Genomic DNA, 14,704 nt, shown 5'->3' on the forward strand with positions numbered 1-14,704 from the left:
ACTTACATTTTACGTTATATACTCATTCATCGGATCACATTTAACGTTATATGAGTTTTTGAAATCTTTTTTTATTATAATACAAGAACATATAACATTCCACGTTTACATCCGAACGTAATATACTTGTTCGTCAGTTCACATTTTACGTGAGATACTTACGTTTTATGTTATATACTCATTCATCAGCTCGCATTTAACGTTATATACTCATTCACTCATGACAGAAGACCACATATAACGATATTAAGGATGCAAACCTAAAATGATTTTGGTTGTTTAGGTTTAACCTTATATAATGTCAATATAACGTTATTGTACATATATAACGATATATAACATTATATACTCGTTCATCAGTTCACACTTAATGTGAGATACTTACATTTTACGTTATATACTCATTCATCAGCTCGCATTTTAACATTATATACAATGCAGTATCAAACCTTAACACGCCATCAATTTCAATTTATCCAAAATGTACGACCTAAGTCAGTGGGCAAGTCAAAACTTGTTCAAAATGAAACATCATTAATGTTCGAACCATCGAAGACAAAGTTTGTTCAAACCCCCACAAAAAATAAAAAATAAAAATAAAAATTGTCCCAATGACACCATCTCAGTCCTTCTCTATCACCATCTCATCAGTTCATCCGTGCTGAAGGATCTATCCTTGCTATTGGTGGGACATTATATGTTCGTTCCACAGGTACCAACTTTTTATCTTTCTGATTTGGTTTTCTCATTCCTGCAAAGATATACAGAGTTAAACATATGCAAATATATATAACCTAAACACTAGCATGGTAATAAAGTAGATTCAAGAATCATGTATAACCTAAACACTAGCATTCAAATATAGTCGTATATGTTACCATAACCATAAATAATAGTAGACAATCCTATATGAATTGGTCCGCGCAGCGGCCCTAACAGACTTGAACATATAACCATATATGTTACCTAACAGCAGTTAAACAAAAGTACAAAAACATTCCAAAGCCAGTAAGACATTAATAAAACACGTAACATTATATAATATATATAACCATATATATTTAAGGTGAAAACATGATATATAACCTTCCGCAAGTCTACTGATCATATATAACATTTTATCAAAACTAATATGGAACATGTAATATTTGTATGTTGTTGCAATACAATGAAAATGATACAGTATATCATATATAACCATATATATTTACGTTATTGAATTGGTCCGCGCAGCGGTTTATAGACCTGAATATATAACCATATATAAACTTATAAAATAGTCACATATAATGTTATATATTATTAACTGTCCAATTGTGCTTTACTAATGAGTTCCTATATATACCTTGAACTGTACTCAGTTACCAACATTGATAAAAACCATATATACTATCAATCGAATCCCTAACTTAATTCAACCATACCATACCAGATCAAAGATTGATATAACCATATATACTCACAATCAACACCCTATCTTTACTTAACCAATACCTAACGATTAGAGTTTGATATAACAATATCTACTCGCAATCAAAACCCTAATTTAACTGAGCCAAACCATTTATATAACCATATATACGATGAGAAACATAATATACTCAGAACAGGGTCTCAGAGTCGATGGATACCAATCATAAATTTTCCCAAGGATGCTGTGTACAAAACCCTCAATCACAGGGCAAATAACTTAGGTTTATAACCATATATACGAAGAGAAACATACCTGGTGTATCGATTGCGTTGTAGGATCTGACGAAGGCGATGGAGAAACGAAGGCGAAGAACGGCGACTAGCACTGAAACTTAGGCGACTAGATCTGACGAAGGCAAAGAACGGTGTCTAACTGAAACGAGGGCGAATCAAAGGCAACTAGCGCAATGGAGATGAACGTGGGTGAACAGGTGCGATCGTTGGTGAACAATCGCGACTGACGAAGGAGGGCGACGATGAAGGAGGGCTGATGATGACGAAGAAGGACCGGCGACGAAGAAGCCCGACGACGATGAAGGGCTCTCAGTATGGTTCGTTGGGTCAATGGCATTTTTTTTTCCTCTCTCTCTGGTTCATTTTGGAAATGGGGGGAGGGGGGAAGGGGGGGAGGGTGGATGGGTTTTGTAATGGGAGTAAATGGATATATTTGACATGGACGAAAATACGGAGAATGAGAAAAAAACGGGGCAATTTTTTTTTTTGAAAGGAGGGGTATATTAGACTGATCAGGGTTGTTATATCTTTACTACTAGGTTAGTGGACTTAGGAGGTTATAGAATTTAGAAATGGACTTAGTGGGTTTGGAAAGTGGTATAGTGGACTTATGAAAAATTCTCCCTAAAAAGAAGTGGAGAGAGGATTTGGATGTGCATAATGTTGCAAAAACAAGGCCGACTTGGACGAAGCTCTTACATTTATGAGTATGATTGACTTCGGAGAGTCGAGAGTATTTTTATGTGGCCCAAGTGGCCAAACAGAGTTCTGGCCTATGTAGTGCTTGACATGCTATCGAGATAAGCCGGGTACAATGCTACAAATGAATAGTCGTTCAAATTGATCAAGGTTGATTTGTTATCTTCGTTTATTAAGCATATTCTTATTATTAGCCATGTTTATTGTCGCTGTATTGCATAAACCACTCGGTTCTTCTTATATTTTTTAAGTACAGAGCAAGTTAGTGGAGATCCGAGTTGAATTAATGGAAGGATATACAACTTTAAGTTTTATATAGAAATTCGTTGGAGAAACCATTATTGTTTTGAGGATTTCACACATTTGTAATTATTTGACGTTCTAGGGCCCATTAGTTGTAACATTTGGATAGATTTTTTTTTTTTCCGGCATTGTAAATGTAACGCCCCGGATTTTGAGAACCTTAAATAAACAAGGGCGCTGTTATTCACAGCCCTTTATTTTCTTCCATAGTCCACTACATTTCAGTAAATGGTTGTTGAAAATCATACATAACATTTCGGTAAATAGCTGTTGAAAATAAGATTATATTTCAGTAACTACATATCGAAAATATGTTCAACTTTCGGTAAACAACTGTCGAACATACATTTTCGGTAAATAACTGTTGAAAAAAATATTATATTTCGGTAATTGGATGTTGAAAATATATCTCAATTTCGGTAACTAACTGTCGAGTATAATTGGAAATTTTAAACGGGCTATGGGAGAAAATAAAGGGCTGCAAATAGCAGCGCCCATAAACAATTTCATTGAAAACTTAAAGGTAAAAGTACACAGAGACTCCATCAACTATGCCTTTTTTCATAGAGACCCCCTAACATTTAAAACCGTCCATACAAACCCCCTCAACTATAACAGTTAACCAATTAGTACCTTTCTGTCAAAAACACCGTTAAGATGAAGGGGTCAGTGTGGACAATTTTTATAGATGAGGGGGTCAGTGTGGACAACTTTTTAGGGGTAGAATCGTCATTTTTCCTCATTCCGTTAACAGAGTTAGCCAATTTTTCATTTCATAAAGTTGGGGGGTCTGTATGAGCAGTTTTAAATGTTAGGGGGTCTTCGTGAAAAAAAGGCATAGTTGAGGGGGTCTTCGTGTACTTTCACCAAACTTAAATAGAGTCTGGCTCGTTATTACAGCATAGCTCCCGTAAGAGTACATTTATTACACAAATGAAGGGTAACTAGGGTTCCTATTTACAGCTCCGCCTGCTCTTCTATCCTAACCAGCTCCGAAAGCCTCCAAGGTGTACAACTCACCCTGATCATCTACAAAGTCTGACACATTATACCAGCGTCGCCACTAGTACAATATGTCAGGGTCACCAAAGATAACCATGAGCTACAAGAGCTCAGCAGAATAATCTCATACCCGCTAACCCATAAATTACAAGCAATACGTCATAGAAATAATATGCCTATCAGAAATTTCTAATAGCACATGCATACTTAACAGTGATACATCCACATTCGCTATTCGACTAACGTTGGTGTCTGTGATTTCTGTGTTTCTCTTACGTGACTTATCGTAGACCGTGTCTCATTTTCATTTACCAAATCACCATTTCGAAAAATATTTTTACACACCCAACCTCGATTCCGCCGCTCCAGGTTCCCGAGTATCATCACAATGGTTCCGCCGTTCCGGATTCCCATTGGCACACACACACACACACAAAAACATTTGTGGTTTCAAAAACATTTTTTCCAAAATTATTTTTACACACCCAATCTCGGTTTAGCCGCTCCGGGTTCTCAAGTATCCTCACAATGGTTCCGCCGTTCCGGGATCCCATTGGTACACAATTTGCATTAGCTCCTCTCCATGGATAACCAAGCTACACACCCAACTTCGGTTCCGTTGTTCCGGGTTCCCGAGTATCCTCACAATGGTTCCGTCGCTCCGGATTTTCATTGGCGCACACACCACACAATATGACTACCACGTCTAGCCATATCGCGGTTTCCAAAATATTTTTTTATTTTAAAAACACACCTTTCATTAACAACATCCTAAGTGTCATGTTTCTACTTTCTCGATTTCTGTGTCTCGTTTTCATGCAATGACTCCGTGGAAGGACTTTTAACGTAAGTAATCATAAATCATTCATTGTAATCTTGAAACTAAACTAGCAAGATCATTCAACTCTATATTACTTTATCATGCTCATGTTCACAGAATCACATTCAAACAATTACCACACACTTAAAGCATAGTGTCACATGGCTGGACACCTTTGGAGTGGAAATCACTTATGCTTTATCACACATCAAAATAAGGAATCCTAGTAAACATGTATACATGCTCATAACCATCTAAATATCAAAATACGAATACTTTCAATCAAACCGTTATTTCTTACGTTTCAAAGTCCGTTCTTTCTTTCTTTTTGGGAAGTTCAAAATGACATATGTTTCTCCGGTAATTCAAATCGAGATATTCGACATGGTCATATTTCCTTTCGAGATTTTCATAAAGTAAGTTACTAGTTTTTACTTTCTTTTATGCATTTCAAACATACAAACAATATACACATTTCTACTTATACTTAGAGATAGTGAGTAAGGATAACCTACATGATTATATTTCATTTCGAAATTTTAGTAGAACAAGTTTGCTAGATATTTTTAGTACTTTAACTTAACATGCATTTTCAAATACACAAAAAATATAACTATAATTTTTACTAGAGAAAGTGAGTAGAAATATTCTATTGTTTTTCTTGGCGGTTGGTACGGCTACGGAAAAAGTAAGTACATTGGCTATCGAACGAAGTGACCTCATACGGTAAGTTTACGGTAGCTTCGAAAGAGAAAAGATAAGACTTTTTTTTCTCTCGAAACTAATTCTTGACTAAACTACTAAACTTTTTGGATCAAGAGGGTGATCGAGTGGTGGTTTAGTGACGGCCTTGGATGAGCTTCTTGAAGAACTCAAGAGCACAAAAAACAAACATAAGATTTCTTGAGAGAGAAGTTGAAGGTTTGAAGGTATGAGTTCAAGGAAAGAGTGGGGTGCTATTTATAGGAAAAATTAGGCTCCTTCTCTCCCTCTCTCTCTCGCTCTCACTCTCTCACTCTTTTTCTCTCATTTTTTTTTGCTCTATTGTGTTGTCAAATCTTAGCTTTAATCATGTCATAGCCTTCCCTCACTTGTCATTTCTATTTTTAGGTACAAGACTATGTGATCATGAAGGATCCTAAGGCTTAAAAGAAAATCCTCGGTAATTATACCCTAGGTTGCAAGTCTTACAAGTATAAAGATAATGATAGCTAAGCTAAGAAGTAGTCTTCTCATGTTTAGTCAATCCTAGGTTTAGGTTGTAAGTAAGATTTAGGATGACTAAAGGCTAGGTTTTCAAGTGCAACATAATGTCCATTGAGTAAGACTTTTTCTAGAAGTATATCTATAGAAGTATATCTATACATATATAGGCATGATTATAGTAAGCTACTATGTATATATCTATATAAAAAGATAGGACTGAGTTTGAATCCAAAAGACAACCAACGGTCCAGAATGTCTCCTCTATAAATCTAGACCGTTGGTTGTTCAAAATGGCAGCTTGGTAAATACCAAATCCATCCGAGGGTTATCATCATCGCATTTTGGTAACCGGCTAATCAAAAAAAAATCCTATCGATATATTATGATAAAGGAAACAATATCCGGATTTACAACTACAATTCCACATTTTCGTCCACAATATCCGGATGCAATTAACAGGGAATTTGAAGGTTTTTGAAGGAAACATTTCTGGAATAAACAGTGGGATTACTGATTAGAAGGATAAACCACATTTTCTGCCACAATAACAGGGAATTAGAAGGAAACATTTCCGGCTTCTATTTAGGCATTAGGTAAAACATATAAGGAGTCCACAACTTAAAAGGAATATACCTTCTATTTAGGAATGTATGAGTGATTGGTTCTCTATGATTTCCTTATCACATAAGATTTATATTTTAGAAGATTTAAACTCATCACTATGTTTTAGAAGTTCCCGTTTCTTAGAAGACTAACCTACTGTGTGCAATTAATACCTTCTATTCAGAAGTCCACATTTTTTGAGTTTGTTTGTCACATGCATAGGTTTTCCATGTCCTCTAACTTCTGAATGATCATTACCTATAGTGAGGTAAGTTCGATTTTTTTTAGTACTCACTAAAGTTCGATTTCTTTCTTGAACGATTTTTAATCATATTGGGTTTCTTTTACCAAAAACAACTTCCAGAACGACCATTACCTATAGTGATGTAAGTTCGATTTTTTCAGTTCTCATGCCAGTTTGATTTTTTTCATGGACAATTTTTACTTATATTGGGTTTCTTTTGCCATAAATTAGGAGTTTCTTGAATGATTTCTACTCATATTGGGTTTCTTCGATCAGTTAAAAAAGATGTACCACAAAGTTGTTTGTATTTAATTACTTACTGTTAGGTGGGATGATATTCAGATTTGTCGCTTTGAATGCTGGTTGAGAACTGCCAAGTGCTTGATTTCTCTCCGTTTGTAGACGCATGCCAAGGACATAGAGGCTCAACTAAAAAACCTTAAAAAAAAAAAAAAAAAAACTAAAACTATTGGAAATGTAGATCTCCCAATGTTGCAAACACCACTCCATTTTTTTGAGGCTAGGGGCATTTTTTTTTATATCTTTTAATATCTACCAACATAGGAAAAGAAAGAGTGCAAAACTAATTAACACCCTATTCTTTTCTCTTTTTTTAACGACAACACCCCATTCTTTTTTTCCTTAATAGTTGTCGAAACAACAATTTTTTTGCATAATTAACACATGGAGTAATTGTAAACCTTTTTTTTTTTTTTTAAACTTCGTTTCATTAGAACATGTGTAGTTATTGACACTCTTTTAAACGTTACCATATATGCATCGATGAAAATATTATGATGTTAACCAAAAACATCGCAAACTAGAGTTTTGTGTTCTCTTTTTTTTTTGTCACACATTTAATATTATGGGTTTATATATATATATTTAAAACGTTTTGTTGTTATTCTCATGATAACTTTTGACTATTACTCTCTTTCAAATTTCAGATAACTTCTTGGGACTTTAACTAATCATGGACAATCTAAGTGTCTATGGCCATGAGAGTTGAACCTTTTCATTTTATACCATGGTCGTAATAATCAAATTAATTATTTCCTATGCATTTGGTGAATTCTTCATTTTCTTATGCAGCTCGATGGTGACTTGAAAATGATGTAAGAACTGTTTACTCAATTGCATTGCTTAATCTGAATTTATATATTTGATTCATATTTGTTTTGTTTTGTTTTTTCAGTACAAAGGTTACGTGTCTTCGAGAAAAAAAATGTAATTGTGGTGATTCATGATGAGCAAGAAGTTAATCGTATTTTTATACATGGGGTATGCCTACCAATGCCATTATTACTTTACTCCCTCTGTACTGTAAGGGGAGAACGAATTGATAAAAGGAATGTGGTGCCATACAATACATACCTTTCAAGAAAATGTAATTCTCATATCAATGTGGAAGTTTGTGCTGGAATAAGATCTGTTAAGCATATCCATAAGTACATCTACAAAGGTTAATGATCATACCATGATGGTGTTGAAAGATGAATAATCGAGATCTAGAATTAAGGTAACTATTATTAGTCACCATTTTACTTTTACAAGAAGGAATTCTTGCTCATTAATTATTTTCTTAGGCTGTTATTCATGTTCCTAATTGTGCTTTTTGGATGAACTAGATATGCGTTGGTACAAAAACTTTTGGAAGGTATACAACAAAATGGGGATTTAGGGGCACTTTTGTAAGGGCATTTTTCAAAAAATGCCTGATCAAGTTGTTAACGTGGCACCATCCTCTAAAATGCCTCATTTGATTCTCCCTATTGCGGCACTCAGTTTTGACCTCAAATTTAATATATTTAATATATTTATGATAGTTTGATAGGGCAGTGAAAAATGCCTCGAAAAGATGTTTTTAATAGGGCACTTACTTAGAGATACAAAACAATAACGTTTTTGTAATCGATCTTTTTTTTTTAAGTGAACTCGAGAAATTTGGAGCAATTTTTAAAAGGCATTTTTACAAAACTGCCTCATCAAGTAATTAACAAGGCACTTTTAAGAGCCACATTTGGTTAACCCGTAAAAACTGCAGGCGCGCCAAGAGTAGTGAAAAATTTGAACCTGAAAATTTTCTAGCGCTATCTTTTCTCATTCAACTTTCATTCTCCTCTCTCACAACTTTCCCAATTGTTTTCCCGAACTTCCATTCCGTTCTCGCCCTAGCAAACCAGTCTCCATATCCCTTTTCTCTCTCTCTCTCGTTCACACACACACTGACTACCGAGAACGACGCCATCAAAACCCGTCGCCGCCATCAAAAGGGCGCTGAATTTTTTTTTTCTCGATTGAAATCCTGTTCCCCCCAATATCTGCAATTTCGGTTCGAAATTTCCTGCATGATGTAATTTCTCAGTGCCTCCAACTAGTTTCATCCATGGGATCGGTGGCTCCACTAGAGATTTTGCCAAAACAGGTCTAGCCGTACGCCGATCGAAAGACTTCATCGGAAAGAGCTCGCCACTCTTGTTTTTTTAAGTTGGGTAAGAGACAATCGATGTACCTTATTAATTTCTTATTCTAGGGTTTTGATTTGTGCATTGGAATTTGGGGTTTATGATTCTTGGTTCCAGAAATTTATTTGGGGTTTAAACTTCACAAATTTGTGTGGCAAGAGTTCTCTTGTTTAATTATGTCGATGTAGTCCAAGAATTTTGCGAATCATCTCCTTGATTTTAAGCAAACTGGTGTTGACCAAATTACCCTATTGGGGAAGAAGCTTCAGTTTTAGCTTTAATAGTTGAGAGAATATTGTGCTTCAATACGTGTTCAATATGTTTGGAAGATAAACTAGGTTTACATTGGTTATTTACGGCAATGACTATTTGTGCATCTTTCAGATCAAAATAGGGCTTAAGGTTGGTTCCATTTTGTTTTTTTGTTTTTGGCAGTTTACCAAGTATTGTACCATTTGACATATCCCCTTTTTAACATAGCACATATATTCTGATATGGAAAGGGAGAACCCTTTTTGGTGCCCTCTTTTTTGGAGATTGTGTATATTTTGCTATTCCAACTCTGTCTAATAAACACTGTAATGTAATCTTTCAGAGAGCAATTGGTTTTCAAAACTATAAGACTAAACTTCAATTTTCAAACCCATCCATGTTTTGTGAACAAAATGGTAACTGCTTCAGTTCATAATTGTAGTTGTTTCTTTTTCGAAACATCTAATCTCTTACGTAGGTGATCTACTTTTTGTAATTGCTTCAGTTCATAACTTGAGCAATTGATTAAATTTTCAATTTTCTTTTGTTCGCAACTGTAGAACAATGTCAAAGCATGATCAAAATGGCAAAGGCACAGCTTGCACCATCAACCTTGGCTTTAGGCGAGGTCTACAATGTCAAAGCATGATCAAAATGGCAAAGGCACAGCTTGCACCATCAACCTTGGCTTTAGGCGAGGGAGAAACGGCAAAAAATACTAAGGGGATTAGAACAAGGTACATACGGTCTCCATACATATAGTGTGCTATAGACAAGCATATAGTCATGATGTGCAGAAAGTATATTCTTCTTTTTCTTTCTTTTCTATTTTCTGCATGTTGTTTGCAGTAAGTGATAAACATATTGTTGACACACTTTCTTTTCCATCAGTTCTGGCATGTTTATAAGTGCATCCGAAGACAAAACAGGTACCTTGGATCTCATTGAGGAGAAAATTGCAAGGCTACCGTGATTCCCAGGAGCCATGGTGAGGTAATTCCACTCTAACTTGAATCATTATCATTGTTCCCTTCTTCCTACTTTTAGTTTGAAGGATATGCTTATTTACTTTGGTAGAAATAAAAATGAAAATGTTTCTCATTAGGTGGCATGGAAACTGTGGATGTTCTTGTTGATATTTGTTATAGAGTATTCATGAGCACCTGAATTTTATAAGTTATCTAGCCAAACCAAAACACATGCTTGAAGAATATTCTCAAGCGCCTGGTCATTGTGTGCATGCAGTCATTTGAAAAAGAAAAACAAACTTAAAAGATAATTAAGAGCATTATGAGTGATTTTCTAGGTTTCGGTTCGATTGTTTTGGACTAAAACCCAGATTATGAACTCAAATGTCTGTTTCTCTAATCAACTGGATTGGTGAGAGAGTAGGAAGAGCAAGTAGTTTATTTAGTTTGTCATTTGAATAGATGATTGCAGTAGCTAGTGAGATTGTTCTAATTGCGTGCTCATAAAAACTTCATTTTTGCTGCATGTATGTATCTATCTTCCTTTGCATTTGTATATAAGGAGGTGAGTTTTGTAATGTATCTTGTTTAGGAACAACCACAAGTGAAAGTACGTAGAACTATTTACGTTCTGCAACAATAAGCTACTGGAGAATGAAGATTCAGATTTGGCCTTTGATGATCTTCAGGAGCTGTCACGGTGGTGAGATGTTCCTAGTTAATCTCCGTTCGGTCGACTGTATTAAAGCTTCTTAGTTAATCTCAATGCTAGTGTTAGGGTCTTTTTTTTTTTTTTTTGTTCTGGCTAGGCCTAGGAATATTGAATTAATGTTGTGTCTGCACATTAGCTCTTTCTTGTAATGAGATCTTATAGAACACCAAAATATACCATCATTATTTTGTGCGCAATTGTTGGACGCATGAATGTGTAATTTAGCACTATTTTGTGGATGCTTGAATGGGTAATTTAGCACTAATTCAGCAGGTCATTAAATTTTTTTTTTTTTTGCAACTTGAAAGCCTTTTGGGGCAATTTTAAGTGCCACAATCCGCAACATGTTAAGGCATTTGTAATTGCCTTGTCAATAAGCTATTGGGGCACTTATAAATGCGTCAATATCTGTTAACCGTGGTTACTTTTGTTAATTTGAAACTCTGTGGTGGCACCAAAAAATGCCTTGATAAGTAATATATGAGGCACTTACAAGTGCAGCGAGAAAGAACTCTTGAAGCTTCTTAAAGTGCCTCAAGAAAGAGTTCTTAAGGCACTTTAAGGTGCCTCATAAAAAGTGCCGCATTACATCTATAGCTGCATCGATACATGCGGCACTAAGGCATAGTGCCTCAATAGGCAAACTGCCCCAACAGGTCTCCTGTTGAGGCAGGTATGACTGCCTTAACAAGTCATTTTTGTTGTATCAAAGGACAAATTTCAAGACACAATAAGACCTATGTTGAACACCTTTTTTCCCCCCCTACAATTGTGTATCAGATTTGACTCTATATAGATTTTTAGATTTTTTACACATGTTAAAATTGGATTCTATGAATGCAACACAGTATTGGTTTTGAGTTTTATGGTTTGGATTAATATAGTTCAGTGTGTATTCTATCAATGCAATTAACTCGGTATATGTGATTTTGGGATTATCATTGGTAGTAATGAATACATAGGTAGGAGCTTAACAAATAAAACTTTTTTGTTGCGGAGTGCTGCAAGCATAGGTAATTAGCATATCAAAGTTTTGCAACAACAAAAATATATTTCATTGAGACTAATATTTTACCTATAGTGTAGCATGTGGTTTGATGAGCTGTACTTGGGTTCTGACTGAGTGTTCAATTGGTTTTAGGCTGAGTATTCATTTCATTTTTAGGCTAAGTGTTCCAAACTACTAGTGTAATACTCGCTTCAGATATTTCAGTATTTCAATTACTTTTAACTGGACTACGTGTTTTAGGGGTTTAAATCGTAAATAATAGAACGTGCGAGAGTCCTGTGCGTGATTTGTAATTGGAGCATAAGTTAGAACGTGGTTCCGCTTGCATGTGATAAATTCCCTTGTGTCTTTATATAGCAAAATATGCTGGAGATATTTATCTTTCTCTATACGTATCTTGTTTCTACGTAGAGAGAGAGAGGCGGCAAAAGAGAAGGAGAGAGAGAGAGAGAGAGAGAGAGAGAGAGAGAGAGAGAGAGAGAGAGACGGCAGCAGAGAAGGAAGAGGAGGCTAGAGACTATGGTCTGTTCTTTATGAAATTATTCAAGGTACCTAGAAAGCTTTTAAAATTCTGGTATTTTTATTGAAGGTTCATTAGTGTGTCTATTGTATTATGTTAAATTTTCAAAATTTTCTGAGAAGTGTAGAAAAAGATAAAAATCATAAACCTAACTGTGGTCAGGATCCTATTTTTTTAGTAGACAGCTTACTGAGCTGCGTCTTTTATCAATTTTTTTTTATAGTTAAGAGATCCTCATTGCAGGGAGGTATTCCCAAATAGGTCCAAGGAGGGTCCGAACACGTTGTGAAGGGAAGTCATCGCGTTATATAGTTCGACAACATGGACCAGTGACATGAGAAGTCATTGGTCTAGGAAAGTTGTACGAGTCTTGGTTCAGTAAACATGAGAAGTTATTGGACTAAATAAAAGGACAGTGATATGTGAAGCCACTATTCAAGTAGTTTGTTCGGCAATGAGAAAGCCGAACATGAGGAGAGTTCCTAAATAGGCAATGGTCTAAAAAATTGATAAAAGACCAGTTGTAGGGGGATGAAAACAATTGATGCTCTGAACAACACCAAAGTGCAGTAGCTTACTTGTGCCTCTCCACCGGAACCCTAATCCTTCGTCGGAACCCTAATCTACAAAACAGACAAGGGGTGAGCGCACCTCTGCCTCTCGTGGCAAAGGCCCTCCGATGCTAAAGTTAGTATCACGTACTAGAGAAACCCTAATTATCAGTAGGAACGAAATTAGATCGTCATAAATTGTGTACCTCTTTCCTCCAGGTTTACTTCGTATTTATAGACATATGTATGTTTGCTGCCCAAGCATCCCTATGGCCCTAGGATTCCTAACTCGTATAGGAACCCTATGATCTATTGGATTCTCGTTCCCTTATCAATTCATCACCTTAGTTCTTTTTATGACTCTTTTCCTTAGCTGCCCGAACATCCCATTCACGTTGGGTGTCTTTCCAAGATCCTACATACTCGGGATCTCATCCTTCTACAAAATATTTACTGTACTAGAACCTTCTAGAGCATTCTTACCGCCTCACGATTTAGGACTACTTCTTTCCCGGTTCGGCTATCTTTTTGCCGAACATTCCATCTAGACCAGTGGCCTCACATGTCACAGGTCTCTTTATGACAAATGACTTCTCCTGTCTTTTATCTAAACATGCCGAACAGACTTCTTGGTCCAATGACTCCTCATGTTATTGGCCCTTTATCGCCGTTCACCGCACTGCCCAGCGATAAGTCCTGTCCAATCTTCCACGTGCTCTCATACACCACGTGTTCGACAACTAAATGTATCTGTTCGGGAATACCTCCCTACACCAGTTACGTGTGAAGTGACTGGTCCAGGCAGTCTGTTCGGCAATGAGATAGCCGAACAAGGAAAGAAATCCAATCAGATGTTGGAGTAAAGGGAACATTCTGGAAGGGTCAAGAAACAGTGGTATTTCGTTAAGAAATGAGATCCTGAGAATGTAAGATCTGGAAAAGATACCCAACGAGAATGGGATGTTCGGCTTGTTATGGAAAAGAGTCTTACAAGGATTCTTGTAATGAATTGATAAGGGAACGAGAATCCAAGATATCCTGGTCTTCCTATACGAGGTAGGAAACCTAGGGCAACACGGATACTTGGGCAGCAAGCATCCATGAGTCTATAAATATAAGGTAAACCTAGAGGTAAAAGGTACGCAATACGATATTTACATACGTTTTACCTATTGTTAATTAGGGTTCATCTGCTAGTACATGATACTAACTTAGGCATCGGAGGGCCTTTGCCACGAGAGGCAAAGGTGTGCTCACCCCTTGTTTGTTTTGCAGATTAGGATTCAGGCATCAAACCAGGATTCCAGTGAAGAGGCACGAGAAGCCGTTTGCAATCCAATTGCTATCTTAGACGTCAGTTCAAGGTATCAATTGTTTTCATCTCTCCACAATTAGCGCCGTCTGTGGGAAACGAAAGAGTTCCCTTTGAAATACGACCATGGTGGAAATAGATCCAGCAACACCACACGATCCGAAGAACTTGCCAGGTGGAGGAGGGGATAAATCTCCACCTGGGGCTCCGAAAAAACCCGAAGGTGGACACAGGAGGACCACAAGTAAAGGCCGCCCCTTACTGTCCATGAAAACTCTAAGAGCAGAGAGGAAAGGACAACCTCAAGATCCACGAGAAGGAGTAAATCCCA

At 36.4% G+C, this 14,704-nt stretch overlaps 1 long non-coding RNA gene across 1 annotated transcript; it reads left to right on the plus strand.

The window, feature by feature from the left end:
• The first annotated feature begins 9,933 nt into the window (after positions 1 to 9,933).
• LOC131310959 (uncharacterized) lies at positions 9,934 to 10,890 on the plus strand. The gene is made up of 3 exons (XR_009195352.1): positions 9,934 to 10,038; positions 10,193 to 10,294; positions 10,862 to 10,890. It is a non-coding gene; the product is annotated as an uncharacterized LOC131310959 (long non-coding RNA).
• The last annotated feature ends 3,814 nt before the right edge of the window (positions 10,891 to 14,704 follow it).

Source organism: Rhododendron vialii, chromosome 12a (assembly GCF_030253575.1).
Source record: "Rhododendron vialii isolate Sample 1 chromosome 12a, ASM3025357v1".
NCBI lineage: Eukaryota > Viridiplantae > Streptophyta > Magnoliopsida > Ericales > Ericaceae > Rhododendron > Rhododendron vialii.